The sequence below is a fragment of the Protopterus annectens genome, chromosome 13.part0 (genome assembly GCF_019279795.1).
Source record: "Protopterus annectens isolate FY-2018-M chromosome 13.part0, PAN1.0, whole genome shotgun sequence".
NCBI classification, from domain to species: domain Eukaryota; kingdom Metazoa; phylum Chordata; order Ceratodontiformes; family Protopteridae; genus Protopterus; species Protopterus annectens.
This window is the reverse complement of record NC_056747.1, coordinates 1,017,741,521-1,017,758,620: the sequence shown is the minus strand read 5'-3', so window position 1 is coordinate 1,017,758,620 and position 17,100 is coordinate 1,017,741,521. Positions and strand designations below refer to the sequence as shown.

The window sequence follows — 17,100 nt, the reverse complement described above, 5'->3', positions numbered from 1 at the left end:
CTCCGGCCATTGCATACTGCAGACAGAGAAATATTCAAATTTACCCATACTTGGACAATTGCCTGATTCAGGCGGACAGTCAGGAATTGCTTCTTCAGCACCTGGCATTTGTAAAGAGGCTTCTAACTTCTCTGGGGTACACCATCAATGAAAAGAAATCACAACTGGTGCCCAACCAAAAGATTGTATTCCTGGGAGCAAGCTTGAACACAACTTCTCAGATGGCATTTCTCACTCCAGAAAAACAGACTTATTTGGCAAACTACTTCAAACTAATGGCCACCAAAACCCAGCTATCTGCAAGGAAAATACTGCAAGCCCTAGGGTTCATGGCCTCATGCATTCTACTAATTCCATATGCAAGACTGCATATGAGGAAGCTTCAGTGGTACTTAAAAAGTTTCTGGTGTCAAGATTCTCAGGACCTGGAAACACTGATTCCTATCATTCCTTGTCTAAGTGCAGAGTTCCTTTGGTGGGCAGAGGCATGCAACCACAACAAGGGATTTCCTTTCACTCAACCCCTTGCCGCCCAAACCCTGACAACAGATGCATCAGACTACACGAGGGGGGCTTACATGGCAGGCAGATGCATTCAAGGCAAATGGAGCCCAGAACAAATTACTCTGCATATCAGTCAAAAAGAAATGTTAGCTGTACAGAATGCTCTGACAGCCTTCAAATACCTTATCCTTCCAGGACATCTCCTGATAAAGACAGACAACACCACAGTTATGTGGTACATAAACAAGCAGGGGGGAACTCATTCCCACCCTCCCTGCAGGTTAGCCATGGCCCTGTGGAACACAGCCCTGAGCAACCAAGTGCACCTACAAGCTCATTTCCTTTCAGGCAAACAAAATTCACTGGCAGTCGACTTAATCAGAAATCTACTGGACCCACACGAGTGGAAGCAGGAACCCAACTCTTTCAAACTTCTAATCCGCAGGTGGGGGACTACAGAGGCGGACCTCTTTGCCTCCCCTCAAAACCATCAATTGAGCAAATTTAGCACCAGAAACCCCCACAGCCAAGCGTGGAAAGTGGATGCCCTATCCTTTACATGGCAAAACCTCTCAATTTATTCTTTTCCCCCTCTGCCCCTCCTCTCAAAAGTGCTACTCAAGATCAAACAGGACAGGCCAAGGGTGATCCTTATTGCTCCAAACTGGCACCCACTCCTATGCAGTCTGACAGCACTGGCACCTACATCAGACCCCCTCCCTCCTGTCCCCAGCAGGAGGGACAGATTTTGCATCCACAGCTGCAAACCCTGTAACTTGCAGCCTGGCTTATTCCCTGAGTGCACCACCAGCAACCCTCAGCAAACAGTTGCTGGATGTCATCCTTGAGGCCAGAAGACCTAGTACTAGGAAATCCTATTCAGAAAAGTGAAAAATATATTGTTCTTGGAGCCAGTTTCAAGGAAGGGACACAGATGTGCCCTCCTTACCTCAAATCCTAGATTACCTAGCAGAGCTACTCCACAAAGGCCTGTCCTTCTCATCAATTAAAATTCATGCCTCTGCCATCTCAGCTTACTACAATACTGAGCCACCTCTATTTTCTCACCCTCTCATGAAACCGTTCCTGAGAGGAGAGCTCCCACCCCTGCCTGGGACCTTAATTTTGTACTAGAGAAGCTCATGCTTCCCCCGTTTGAGCCTGCTGCTACAGCACAGTTAAAATTCCTCTATTGGAAAACAGCCTTACTTCTGGACATCACATCAGCAAGAAGAGTGGCTGATTTACAGGCACTAATGGCTGTGGAACCTTTCATTATTTTCCATGCGGACAGGGTTTCCCTCAGGGCTAACCCTTCATTTATGCCCAAGGTGGTATCCAGTGTGGCATTAAACCAATCCATCCATTTACCAACCTTTTTTCCTAATCCTTAGAATAAAGGGGAAAGGATTCTGCACTCCTTGGACATGCACAGTCAGCTCAGGTTCTACTTTGACAGAACTAAACCTTTCAGAAAATCTGACCAGCTGCTAGTCAGCTTCACTACAGGGGCAGAGGGAACGGCCATTTCCAAGCAAACCATTTTCAAATGGATAGCACACTGCATCCATTTCTGCTACAAACACCATGGAAAACCTACCCCACAGGGTATCGGAACTCATTCCACTAGGGCTACCTCAACCTCTACAGCATTCCTCAGGGGAGCCCCTACCAGGGACATCCTGGAAGCTGCAACCTGGAGTTCTGTACACACCTTCACCAAGCATTACCACTTACCTATTTTTTCTAAATCCAGAGCTGGATTTACCACAGCAGTCTTACAGGGTCTGCTAGCCAGCCCCAATACTTCTTGACTGCTTCTACCCTTCTTCAGCTTTGGGAATCAACCCAAGTGCGATGACTGCAGCAGTGAAACACGAAGAACATAGTACAGTTGTGTACACTTACCATAAATGTAGATGTTTGAGTGTATTCACTGTTGCCCTCCCTCCAGCCCCCTCGTCTTTTCTATTCTTTCCACCTATCCTCTTTTTGGCCATATGTTATGGAAATGGTATTTACTTTTTACTGGAGGTGTTCCACACCATGTAATTGCTTCCTATTTTGGGGGCTCCTGACATCTGGGGCAAGAAAAACTGATGTAATGACTTCGGCTGCATGTTTTATACCCCTTATGACCTGACATCATGGAAGAGGCGACAGAATCCGATGCAGAAATCCCAAGACTTTGGTATTCGGGCCGACTGAGGGCTACCTACAGGCAGATAACCCAAGTGTGATGACTGCAACAGTGAATACACTCGAACATCTACATTTATAGCAAGTGTACACAACTGTACTTTCTCTGCTGCCGGCCTTTTTCTGGATAACCTGCAGGTGGCAGCATCCGCAAGTGTTAAAAGGACATAGTAAGGAATGCGTCAAGTATCATCCAGCTCTCTGATTGGCGAATTGATCCTTTTATTTATTTCCCTCTGAAGTTAGCAATTTATTCTTCAGTTCAGCATCCAGGTAATGAACTGCCAGTCTTACAGTCTGTTTCTTCTTCAGTGTTAAATGCAATCCTGCATGGTTCTTATCCTGATACAAGTCATACAGGAACTTTAAGAGGCAGTAAACTCATTGGAATGCAAAGTACCCGCCTTTTGCTGTGATAACGCCACTGTAATAAGTACCATCCCAGAAAATTTTGATTATTTGATAGACTAATAAAAATTACGGTGATACAAATGTTCATTTTTTAGGTAGTTATTAAAATGAATATGCTGTTGATGGAGATTGGTAGGATAGCTGTTTGTGCAAACCTGCCATTTCTGTCATGACCAACAACCTCAGACAAATCAGTTTTCATAACCCAAAGGGGTATGTAGCATTACTAATCTTTTCAACTAGATGTTTTAAAATTTGATTCCACTGTTATATAGATGTTTGATAACAGTTTCTGCATCTGATTAATGGGTGCCTTTTGAAAACCCTAACCTTTTGACAGAGGTACAAGACATTGGGGTAAATAACATCTTTCCTTTTTCATGGCAGTTACAGTATGAAGTGTCTCTTGCTTTATATGTTTTGCTTTTAAATCCATTGAGACATCTTTCATTTGTTCTGAACCTTTTGTACTCTTTTAGTAATTTCAGTGTTCTGGTTTGATTCAGGCTACACATAATTGTTTTCAGAATGAGGTCATGCTGCCTAATTACTTGTCTTCTAACTCTCAAGTAACATTTTTAGATTCAGGCAGAAATTGCTGTAGCTTGTTTTCAACTAATGGAATTAGGAGGCCAGAATTTATTAAATGAAGTTTCAGTTTTCCTACTTCAGTAAAGTAACAAAGAAGTTCATAGGTTGGTACTAGGCTATCGGCCCTAGCGCCTGTACAAGCCTAGCCATAACAATTTCTTGGCTATTTCTTCCCACAGTATTTACTTCCCTGGACCCCTGTCTAGCAGGGTGAGTGACGTGATCCCTGGGGTGAATTTCCAATCTCCCATCCAATCATCAAGGTTCCTTTTGAAGAGGGCAAAAGAGGCGCTCTGCTTGACATGTATGGGCAGTCTATTCCAGAGTCTGGGGAGTCTCTGGGTCAGGAACCTATCCCTCCAGCATGTTTTGTTCATTGTGATGACAAGGTTTAGATCCCTGGAGAGTGTCTCTCTGAGGGATTGGGATTTCTTTAAGTGTAGCATGTCCAACAGCTCAGGGTTTGACATGGCCTTGTATGTTAAGCAGAGATCGCCTCTGAGTAGACGATATGCAACAGAGTATAGGTGGAGTTTTTTTAGACGGTCAGCATAGGGCATCTGCTTTAGGCCTGTAATTCTTTTAGTGAGGTATTTCTGCAGCCTTTCCAGTTGTTGCAAATGTCTTGAGAGGTACATACCAAACGGGGTGTTGTATTCTATAACGGGTCTAATGAGGGATGAGTGCAGTGGGACAATGACCTCCTTTTTTCTGGATGAAAAGCCCTTAGTGATGAGGTGTGCCACATAGAAGGATTTTCTGACTGTTGTGGCGATGTGGTTATCGAAGGTGAGACCACTGTCCACCTGTGTCCCTAAGTCTCTTATCACACTTTCGGTGTTTAGTGTACTGCCACCTATGTGGTAATTCATGGGTACATGTTTTTTTCCCAAAGGGGATAACTGTACATTTCTTGGCATTGAGCTTGAGCCCATAGCTCTGGCACCAAGCATCTATTTCTGTAAGGCCCTTTTGTAGAATAGCCACATCATTTGGGGATTCAGTAATGGCTCCCAGTTTGCAGTCATCTGCGAACTTTGTTAGCCAGAGTCCCTTAGTGTTGGCCTGTACTTCAGAGAAGTAGATACCAAACAAGAGTGGTCCCAGGACTGAACCCTGAGGTACTCCACTTGTCTGGACCTGGATTTGGAGTTGGCTACTTTTGCAGTGTGGGTTCTGTCAGTAAGCCAGTTGGCAACCCATCGAGTGACGTAGGGATTAATGCCCAGCTTAGTAAGTTTACCTATGATTCCAGAGTGGGGGATGGTGTTGAAGGCCTTGGTGAGGTCCAGATAGGCTGTGTGGACCACCTTACCCTTGTCCACGGCTCTGGAGACTGATTCGAAGAAGTGAATTGGGTTCAGGAAACAAGATCAGCCCTTCACGAACACAAACTGGGTGGGGTCCAGTGTTTGAAGGTTGCCAATATCTTTGTTTATAAGTTCCATGATAATACGTTCCATGGCCTTGCAGATCAGGCTCGTCAGACTGATGGGGCAGTAGTTCCCGGGATCCAAGGTGGATCCCCCTTGGAGTGGGATAACTGTAGCTGTGCGCCACTCAGTGGGCATGAAGCCTGAGGTGAGGCTATGATTAAACATGACACTTAGGTAAGGTGCCAGTTCATTTTGTAGTTCATGTAGTACACAGGCTGGGATGTCGTCTGGTCCCATGGATGCTGTATTTTTTGCTTTGGAGAGTGCGTTTTTTACCCGTGTGGCTGTTATTACCGGAATTTGGCAATCTTTCGGTATTGAGATGAGCCCTTTAGGGGGTGAAGTTTGCACTGAATCGATCTGCCAGGGTATTGGCAATATCCTTGCAAACAGTATATTTAATGCCATTCTGTTGTAGCTCAGAGCAGATCTGAGCATTGCCATTTAGATTCTTGACATAGCTATAGAATGCCTTGTGGTTGTCTTTGGAATCTTTGGCAATTTTATTTTCATAACTAGCTTTGGAGGATTTTATGAGGGATCTCAGCTTCTTACTGAGGCTGCTAAGGGAGTTTTTTGCATCCTGGGATTTTCCTCTTTTCTGCAACAGTTTCTTCCTCTTGTTGTAAAGTTTGTTTATGGCAAGGGACCACCAGATTGGCTTTCTTTTTTTGGAGGAGAGCGTCTTGGTTCTATTGGGGATGGCACGATTCATGCAAGAGTGGATGTGCTCATACAGTGCCTTAGTGTAGGATTCAGCAATCGAAATTTCAGTTCCCATCTGCATGGGTGTCATGACGTTTAGTAGCATGAAGTTGGCTTTGGAGAAGTTTTTTACGGCGGTTTCCTTACTGAGGGGTGGGGTTGGGATGTGGATGTCAAGGGTGATTAGCTTATGGTCAGACCTGACCAACGAGGGGGTGACCATAGGTGTGGAGCATCGATTTCCCATGTTGGTAATGACCAGGTCTAGGATATTGGTGCCCCTGGTGGGACTAAGGATTAGTTGATCCAGGGCGTTGGAATTTATGAATTCCAAGAACCGTTGGGCAAAGGTGTTGGTAAACGAGTAGTTTTCCCAGTTAATGGTAGGGTAGTTGAAATCACCCAATGTTAGGGTCTTTGGTTGTATCTTAATATTTTCCAGTATGCTTAGAAATGTGTAGTGAGAATCTTGGGCCATGGTGGGGGATCGGTAGCAAGCTACAATTTGGATTGCAGTCTTACCCAGTGTTAGTTGCGCCTGGAGAATTTCAGACGCATTGAGTTTGGCAACTAGCCTGGTGTTGTGAATATCCTTGGTGAATATGGACACTCCTCCACCTTTAGTGTTTCAGTCCTGGTTTGGTGGCCAAAGGGTATGATAAGAGTTGTAGCCTGGTATTGCAGGGGTGCTCTTTGGAGCCTTGAACCAAGCCTCAGTTACTGCACAGATATCGATGTTCTCCATTTTTAGGAGTGCCTCGAGAGTGCATTTGAGGTTTAGACTTCTAGCATTGAGTAGCATTGCCTTCAGATTCTGCATGCTTGTACCTGTTACAGTGGTGTTGTTGTCCTTTGAACTTTGCCCAAAAAAGGCATTATAGGGGTGGCAAGAGCCTTAGCCAGTAACCTGAATCCCAGGGGTGACAGGTGCAGACCATCTCTGGCAAAGCATCGTGGTCTGTCGATCATGTCGTCCCAGGCAGACAGATAATGGATCCCCTTTGAATGACACCAGAAGATGTTCTTCGTGTTTCACTGTTGCAGTCATTACATTTGGGTTATCTGCTTGCAGGTAGCCCTCAGTCGGCCTGATTAACAAAGTCTTGGGTCCTGCATCAGTTGCTGTCCCTTCTTCCATGACGTCAGGTCGTAAGGGGTATAAAACATGCAGCCGATGCCATTACATCAGTCTTTCTTGCCGTGCGGTGCCCGAAGCATAAGCAGTTCGCAAGTGCCGGTCGGCCGACTCCTGAAATTTTCGTTTATGAGTTTCAGAACCGAAGTCTTCAACTAAAGCTAAGTACCCTGTTGGGGAAACTTTTTCTTGCTCCTTATCAATGTCAGTAAAGGCAACACTAGATTTAAAAGAAGCGTACCTGCACATCCCAATCAGGGAATCTTGCAGAAGATGCCTTCACTTCAAAGCAGGCTACAAGCAGGATCAGTTCTCTGCGCTGCCCTTTGGCTTATCTACTGCGCCCAGGGTATTCCCAAAGTGCCTAGCTCGAGTTATTGCATTTTGCAGGCAAAGAAATATTCAAATATACCCATACCTGGACGATTGTCTAATTCAGGCAGAAAGTCAGGACATACTTTTGAAACATCTGGCCTTTGTACAAAGGGTTCTAACTTGTCTGGGATACACCATAAACGAAAAGAAATCTCACCTGGTACCCTGTCAACAAATTATATTCCTGGGAGCAAGCTTGAATACAACTTCCCAGATGGCTTACCTCACACCAGAGAAACAAATTCATTTGACAACCTACTTCAAACAAATGTCCACAAAAACCCTGCTGTCTGCATGACAAATACTGCAACCCTTGGGATTCACGGCCTCCTGAATTCTTCTAACTCCATATGCAAGACTGCATATGAGGAAACTACAGTGGTATCTAAAAAGCCTATGGTGTCAACATTCTCAGGATTTATAAGCAATGATTCCTATCATACCATGCCTACGCCTTAAGAGTTCCTTTGGTGGGCAGAGGCCTGCCACCAAAGTAAGAAACTACCTTTCACACCACCCCCTGCCGCCCAAACCCTAACAACAGACGCATCAGACTATGCATGGGGTGCTCACCTGTCAGGGAAGTGCATTCAGGGCAAATGGAACCCAAGTCAAATGCACCTGCATATCAGTCAAAAAGAAATGTTAGCTGTACAGAATGCTCTGACAGCCTTCAAGGACCACATTCTTCCAGGACAACTAATGGTAAAGACGGACAACACCAATGTTATGAGGTACATAAACAAGCAGGGGGGTACACATTCTTACCCCCTCTGCAGACTAGCCATGGCATTGTGGAACACAGCCTTGAGCTACCAAGTGCACCTACAAGCTCAATTCCTGCTAGGAAAATGAAATACTCTGGTAGACGGACTAAGCAGAAACCTCATGGACCCACACGAGTGGAAACTGGAACCAAGAATTTTCAACATGTTGACAAGCAAATGGAGGAGCCCAGATATAGACCTATTTGCATCTCCCCAGAACTACCAATTAAACAAATTTTGCACAAGGACTCCCCACAAACAAGCCTGGAAAGTGGATGCTCTGTCCTTCAGCTGGAAAAAAACTATCAGTCTATGCCTTCCTCCCTCTGCCTCTGCTCTCCAAAGTACTACTAAAAATCAAACAGGACAAACCAAGGATGATTTTCATTGCTCCAGACTGGCCACACCAACACTGGTACCCCCTCCTGCACAGTGTGTCATGGTTATCCCCATGGCACCTGCCTCAGACTCCTTCCCTGTTGTCCCAGCAGGAGGACCAGATTCTGCACCCTCAGCTTCTAACACTGAACCTTGCAGCCTGGCAAATTACCTGATCTCTCCTTTACCATCCCTCAGTACACCTGTGATGGATATCATTTTAGAGGCAAAGAGGCCTAGTACTAGAAAATCTTATGCTGAAAAATGGAAAAGATTCTATACCTGGAACCAGTCTCAAGGGATGAGCACAGCAGCGCCCAATTTACCTCAGATTTTACAATACTTAACTGAAATGCTTTACAAGGGCCTGTCTTTTTCCTCCATTAAAATTTACGCCTCAGCCATTTCAGCTCATTATAACACAGAACCTCCCCTCTTCTCTCATCCACTGCTCAAGCAGTTCCTCAGAGGGGGCCAAAAATTTGAGACCACCCAGGAGAGCTCCAACCCCAGCCTGGGACCCTAACTTTGTTTTGGAGAAACTCACTCTACCTCCTTTCGAGCCAGCTGCTACTGTGGACTTAAAATTTCTTTCTTGGAAAACAGCTTTCCTTTTAGCAATCACTTCAGCTAGAAGGGTATCTGAATTACAGGCCCTTATGGCAATGGAGCCTTTCATCATCTTTCATGCGGACAGGGTGTCCCTCAGAACCAATCCATCCTTCATGCCCAAGGTGGTATCAAGTGTGACTCTTAATCAGTCCATTCATTTGCCAACCTTCTTTCCCAATCCACAGAACAAAGGAGAACCAATACTGCATTCCTAGATGTGCACAGACAACTTAGATTCTACTTGGACAGGACTAAACCTCAAAGGAAATCTGAACAACTGCTGGTGGCATTTGCTGCAGGGGCAGAGTGGAAGGCTATTTCAAAGCAAACCATTTCTAAATGGATAGGCCATTGCATTCATTTCTGCTGTAAGCACCATGGAAAACCTATCCCCTAGGGGATCAGACCTCACTCCACCAGGGTCTGCATATACCCCTACAGCCTTTGTCAGAGGCATCCCTACCAGGGACATCCTAGAAGCTGCTACCCAGAGTTCTGTACATACTTTCACGAAGCATTATCATTTGCCAATTTTCTGTAAATCCAGAGCTGGCTTTGCCACTGCAGTCTTGCAGGGCCTTATAGCTGGTCCTAATGCTGTTTAAATTCCACCTCCTAACCATAGCTTTGGGAATCTACCCAAATGTAATGACTGCGACAGTGAAACACGAAGAACATAGTACAGATGTGTACACTTACCATAAATGTAGATGTTAGAGTGCATTCACTGTTGCAGTCCTGGTTACCCTCAGTCCAGTCCCCTAACTTCTTTTGGTTATACCTCTACTTTTCTTTACTATACTTAAAAGCTTTTGGTGTATTTGCTTTTTTGTTGGAGGTATATCATTGTACTCTTATATTTAATCGCTTCCCATTATGGGGGGCACCTGACATCTGGGACAAGAAAAAGTGATGTAATGGCATCGGCTGCATGTTTTATACCCCTGACGACCTAACGTCATAGAAGGGACAGCAACCGACGCAGGACCCAAGACTTTGTTAATCAGGCCGGCTGAGGGATACCTGCAAGCAGATAACCCCAAATGTAATGACTGCAACAGTGAATACACTCGAACATCTACATTTATGGTAAGTGTACACAACTGTATTTTTAGCCAATTGTTGAAGTCAATCATTTTGTCCTGATACTGTGATATCATTCTGGGCGAAGTTAGGATGCTACTCAGGGCTAGGGTCATACCTGCCTGGGCCACATGATCCGAGAGCTCTTCCATGTCTCTTTTCATGTAGTCCAGGGAGGTACGTCTGAAGTCATTCACTCCAACATGGACAATGACAGAATCATATTTGTACTTGTGGAGTGACTTGATATTTTTTCCTTTTTTTTTTTTTTCTTTACAGAAAGTCACCACTATCTTTTTTAAAATATTTTATATTGAATTTGTTAGTAACGTATAAAAGACAAGCTATATAATATGTAGAAAAAAGATCAGGTCATAGATTTCATCTTTAATGCATCCCCCTTGTCTCAATTTGTTCACTTGTGCAGTCTTGAAAGATAATCTTGATTCAGTTATAACACTGAGTATAGCAGAGCAAGTACATGTTTACCATCTTCCTGTATCAAGCCAGTCATGCAAAAACATGTTTTACATAGTTCTCAACCTTGTAGTTCCAGTAATAGTTTCTCTTACATTATTTCTCTACACTCTTTACCTTAGAAATGACTGTATATAATTATACGAGTTGGACTTTTTATCCAGTCCAGATTATTTTCATTGTAACCACCCTCCATACTAAATATTCTTAGCAGATTCTATCTTAATTTTGACCCGTTACTTTAATTCTGATTCTTCTTTCCAACTTTCCTACAATTTATCAGGTTGAAGGCAAACATGCCAGCCTTTTCCATAAGACAACATAATTCTGAGAACTATTTCCTTGTCTTCCTTGTCACTGTTAAGTTTACTTAATGTTTCTCAAGTGTCTTGTCTGTTCATCAGTATTACCTAATTTCCATATTGTGTAGCTCCCCAGTTACCCGTCTGTTACTCTTAGTCATATATTGATAAAATGCTGTCAGCTGTCATTAGTCCCATGTCCACGTCTTCCAAGGGAACATTATTAAGATGAAGTATTCATATGCAGCATCATCCAGTGATCTGAAGTAGTTGGCGTCATTCATTCTGCACATATGGGTATACGAATCCGATTTGGATCCTAGCCGGCAAAACTTTTCAAGCATCAGCTCCGTGCTCCAAGCTCCTCCCTTACCTATATTATATCACTTCCTCCTATCTAGCCCCATTTCTCGTTTGCCGCTCTAAGAGTCAGCATCGTGGTCTCTGAGCTCCAAGCAAGGTGGTAAGGTTTTTTTGGTCTTTTTGTGATAGTTGAGTGTGGATACCTTTCCCTTTTTTCCTCCCTTCACATTTGATCGTCGTGTCAATTGTAAAAAAAAAAAAAAAAAAAAAAAAAAAAAAAAGTTATAAGTGTTTTTGTTTGTGATACTGGTTTCCCGCCTAGGCCCAATCCCTGTTTAAGTGTGTGTGTGAGTGGGCCGTTAGGGCTTTTACTGTCCCTACTATGGCTGAACAGCCTAAGGTTCTTTTTAAGAAGTGCACAGTGTGTCACAAGCTCTCACCAGCCGATGACCACACTCTGTGTTTAGGGGTCACCCATCTGTCTGCATCCTGTGACATTTGTTCAGGCTTTAACCCTAGGGCTTTGAAGGATCACTGGGCTAAGCTTGTGGCTAAGGGTCTGCTACCAGCTTCTGCTCTAGAGTCTGTCTCTGTTTCCTCTCCAGCCAGTGACACTGTGCAGGCAGGGACTCAACCTCCTGCCAGGCCTGCTTCATCGAAGTCGTCCCAGAGAGGTAGGGACAGAAGGGATAATGAGAAGTGCCACAGGGAGAGGGACAGGCCCAGAAAAATATCTCCAGACAGGGAGTCTTTCTTCAGCTCCTCTTCAAAGGCACCCAAGTCTCGTTCTCCTCGGCTCTGCTCTCCCCATTTCTCGACGGAGCCATCGGAGCCGAGGCACTCCACTCAGATCCGGCCCAGACTGGAGTCTGTCGCTTCCTCCAGGTCGACTCGGAGTGTCTCCAACCTGGATATGGACAGACTGATGAGGTTCATCCAGAACCCGATTCAGATGGCGGTCTTACCAGGGCCCTCTCCCGTTGGAGAGGGTCCTCCTTCTTCAACTATGTTCCACCCTATTGCTCCTTCCCCGATCCGACCCGACGCTTCAGGGTTCTCGGGTCTGAGACCTTTCGGAGCTGTTTGGTCGGCACAGATGGTTCTCGTTTCCTTGACGCCGGCCATTACCATGAGTTCCTCGGATCCGATCTCTGATCCAGGAGACTCTCGGAGCCGCGGTCGGGGAGTCGGACCCGAGGGTCAAGATCTCGCTTTTTCAGATCCCATCCTCGGTGCCCGGACTACCCCTCCGTCGGCTTCGATCCCTGCTTCGGTGCCGGAGAGAGCCTCTTCCTTGCATTCTATGGAGGTGTGCTCTGCATCGGCATTCGGGGCAATGGAAAGGGTTCTCTCCCAGGGGTTGAGACCACAGCTCACCTACTCGGATCCTACCCAGACCCCTCTGATTTTGGATTCTGCTCCCATTACCCTGTCTCAGGGACAGCTCATGCCAAAGCAACCCCAGGTTGTTCCCCTCAGGGAGCCTCCGGAGGCTTACAAATCCTCTCCAGAGAGTCCCACTGGAGAGGAACCTCGTAAGTGCAAGTGTAAGAGGAGGCACTTGGACTCCCCTGAGTCCATTACCACTGATACGGACTTGGATGAAGGAGAGGGTTCCCCCAGATCACCTACCAAGGACGTCTCATTCGGAGACATTATGGAGATCTTCTGCCAAAGAGGAGGTTGGTCAGCCCCCAAACCCTCTGCAGATGAGTCCGTATTCCTGGAGACCTTTGGCATGGGCCCATCTACTTCCTGGGTCTCCCCTCCAGCGGACCCTTTGGTGGGCCTCATCACCACTAGGGCATGGAAGGATCCTGACACTGTAGAGCCTATACCCAAAAGGCCACACAAAATTCTTTCCCTGCCATCAGACAGGTAGGCATGGTCCAAAAGAGCCCTGATAGACGCTTTGATGGTTGCAGCTGCCACAAAGAAGGAACTGGCACAGGAGAGTTCCTCGGTTCATCCACCAAAGAGTCCAGGTCAATGGATCGTTTCAGGAAGCGCATGTAATCATCAGTGACATTTTCTATTTGTGCGCTGAGTTACTTGGCACATGTTATCTGACTGCAGCAAGACCTTATATTGGAACTAACAGTCGCCCCCGGAGTCTCTGTCACAACAGGACAAGCAGTCTTTCACTGAGAAGATGACTACACTGAAATCCATGACAAATATCTCTATGCGTCTCCTCTCTCATGCTACAGAGGGAGCCACTAGAGCTCCTGGTACAGGTGTTACCTTGAGGCGTCATGCCTGGATCAGGCTGTGTCAATTTGCGGACCCCTTTAAGCCCTTTAAGGCGTCTTTCAACGCCCCTTTCGATGGATCATCCTTCTTTGGGAAGACTGTATGTGACACACTAACCCAGAGTGAGAAGGACGGAAAGACTTTTGTCAGCCGTCGGAATCTGCTTCTCTAACCCCCAGAGGTCCTATTCCTGGAACCAAAAGGGGCAAAAGAAGATGTGATTCTGGAAATCACAGTCCTTTCGTGACACCCAGGAATATTCGTCCCCCAGAGGCAGAGGGGGACAAGCCCGACTCCATCCCAGAGGCAGAAGGGGTCCCAGAAACTTCAGGTCTAGGGAACCTTTTTCCAACAGACCCGCACAGCAACCCTGAGGGGTTGCCCGGCTGCTCTTCTCTGGAGGCAGTCGGGGGAAGATTTTCCTTGCATCCAGCAGCATGGGAGTCCATTACTATAGACCGCTGGGTGTTAAATATCATATCCAGAGGATATTCGGTCCCCTTCATTTCATGTCCCATAGCTCCAGCATGCCTTCCAGATGTTCCACCCGCTCACAGGGAGGCTGCAGCCTTAGAGGTTTTGAAGCTGCTACAAAAACGAGCCATCGAGCCGGTCCCCCCAGATCAATCCGGGTCAGGCATCTACTCCAGGTTCTTTTTAGTGCCAAAGAAGACAGGGGAACTCAGGCCCATTCTGGACCTGTCTATCCTCAACCTGTCGGTAGAGAAACAAAAATTCCGGATGGTCACTCTACAGTCCATTCTACCGTTTCTGAGAGAATGCGACTGGATGTGCTTGTTAGACCTCCAGGATGCTTACTATCACATCAAGGTCCACAGGAGCTCCAGGAGGTTTCTATGTTTCCGACTAGGGGCCAGTCACTTTAAATTCAGAGCCCTACCCTTTGGTCTCATCACAGCCTCCAGGGTGTTCACCAAGGTTATGGCAGTCGTAGCGGCTCACCTGAGACTTCAGGGCATTCAGGTATTCTCCTACCTAGACGACTGGCTCTTCGCTGCATCCACCAAACGTCTCTTGTGTCAGGCCCTACACTACTTCCTCGGTCTGGCTCACAAGTTAGGCATCATGATCAATGTCAACAAGTTCCACCTGGCTCCGGTTCAGATCATAGACTTCATCAGGGCACGGTTGGATTCAATTCAGTCAAAGATTTTTCTCACCCCGGATAGGATAGAAAAATCTCAGACTCCATGTATCGGCTATCTTGGATCACTCGATAGTCACAGCAGCCGATGTTCTCAGGGCTCTGGGTTCGATGGCAGCCACAATCTCTATCCTCCCTCTTGCATGTCTTCACATGAGAGTCCTTCAGTGGAATCTAGCAGTTCAGTGGTCCTGGCTAGACCTTCCGATGAATTTCCACATCCGCATCAATCGGACATGCAGAACGTCACTCCAGTGGTGGCTTCAATCAGCGGACATTTTCGCGGGGTGCAGCTTTCTAGCCCCTCCGGTTCAAGCCACGGTGACCACGGATGCTTCCCAGCTCGGGTGGGGGGACACTTCCTGGGAAGAACGGTCCAGGGCACGTGGTCCCCTCCAGAGACCAAGCTACACATCAATGTCCTGGAGATGAGGGCAGTGCTTTTAGCGTTGAGAGCCTTCCACCCTGTCCTACCTCCGGGGACAGTAGCCATTCAATCAGACAACATGTCTGTAGTCTGGTATATAAACAAACAGGGAGGGACCCAATCCTACCCCCTTTGTCGCGAGGCCATGAGGGTTTGGGAGTGGGCCATATCCACCAGCCGGTTTCTCATAGCAACGCACATCCCGGGACGCTCCAACAGTCTAGCAGACAGTCTCAGAAGGGCAATCCTTCTGCCTTACGAGTGGTCTCTGAAACAGTCAGTGGCGGAGAAGATCTTCCATGTTTGGGGTCAGCCTTGCTGCGGCTTCTTCACATCTCCTTCCAATGCGAAGTGCAGCAACTTCTTCGCTCTGATCCCCCCTCCGGGGGATGTCCCCAGGGACGCTCTGGTCCATGCTTGGCCTCCCGGGCTACTGTATGCTTAAACCCCGTTACCTCTTCTTCCGAAGTTCCTTCAGAGAGCTTGCCGGCTGCAGTGCAAAGACATTCTCATAGCTCCCTTCTGGCTGTGTCATGTGTGGTTTCCCTTCCTATGGTCTCACCTGTTGGCTCCTCCATGGACTCTAAATCCATGCCCGGATCTGATTTCTCACCCGTCGGGCTTGCCCCTGCCCAACCTGGACAGTCTCAAGCTGACGGCATGGCTGCTCCAGTTCCCATGATCATCAGGAATCCCGGACTTTCGTCCCCTGTTAAGAATATTCTGGTAGCTTCTCTTAAAGCCTCCACTAGGAAACTCTACAATAGCAAGTGGAGACGTTTTTGCGTGTGGGCCTCTCAGCGCAATCTGAACCCGTTTACAGCCCCCGTTCCGGTCATACTGGATTTTCTGGCCGATCTTTTTCGTTCAGGCGCAAGTGCTTCTACCATCAATTTTCATGTGGGTGAAAATAAGGTTGCTCTGGCTTCTGCCAAATTGTGTAAAGCTTTCCTGAAGGGCACTTTTTTATTGAGACCACCAGTTAAAGAAACGGTGCCCCCCTGGGATCTGACTTTAGTCCTTCAGGCCTTGACCTCTCCCCCCCCTTCGAGCCAGCCGGTTCAGTTCCGATGAAGTTTTTGTCATGGAAGACAGCCTACTTGGTCGTCATCATGTCAGCCAAGAGAGTTTCAGAGTTGCAGGCCTTATCCTCCTTGCCCCCCTATTTGGTTTTCCACAAGGATAGGGTTTTGCTGCGTACGAACCCTTCCTTTCTTCCCAAGGTGTCCTCAGCAGCCAATATTAATCAGTCTGTAAATTTGCCAGTCTTCCCAAATTTCCAAAATAAAGGTGAACGTAAGCTTCATTTATTGGATGTCCATAGACAGCTTTGTTTTTACCTCCATAGGACTAAACCCTTCCGGAAGTCGGATCAATTGTTTGTCTCTTTTTCGAAACCATTTTTGGGCAAAGCAGTTTCGAAAGTGTCCTTAGCAAGGTGGATCACTCTTTGTATTGCACAGGTTTATAAGGACAAAGGTTTATCTCCTCTTAGTGTAGTGAAGGCTCATTCCACTAGAGCAATGGGCACATCTGCAGCTTTCTGGTCAAGAGTTCCCTTACACGATATCTGTGTGGCAGTGACTTGGGCCAATTCGCACACATTCATCTCTCATTATAAATTGGATCTTATTTCTAGAGGAGAGCATCCTTTGGCTCTGCAGTGCTCAGAAATATCCTTCCAAAAGGGCCTCCCAGGAATACTAGTAGCTGGGGACTCTGTCCCATATGTGCAGAATGAATGAAGTCAACTACTTCAGATAAAGAAGTTATGTTCTTACCATAACGTTCTATCTGAGTAGTAGACTTCATTCTTCTGCACCTTCCCTCCCTCCATCCCCCTCACTCTTCAGGTTTTTCTGTCTAGGTTTGTGGTTATGTTGCCACTTAGTGTCAGCAAACTTGATCTGGGGCTAGATAGGAGGAAGTGATGTAATATAGGTAAGGGAGGAGCTTGGAGCTGATGCTTGAAAAGTT

General features: G+C 46.5%; 1 protein-coding gene across 1 annotated transcript in view; it reads left to right on the top strand.

The window, feature by feature from the left end:
- Positions 1-17,100, top strand: part of RAPGEFL1 (Rap guanine nucleotide exchange factor like 1) — a 672,616-nt gene that overhangs the window by 477,886 nt on the left and 177,630 nt on the right. The window lies entirely within an intron of this gene.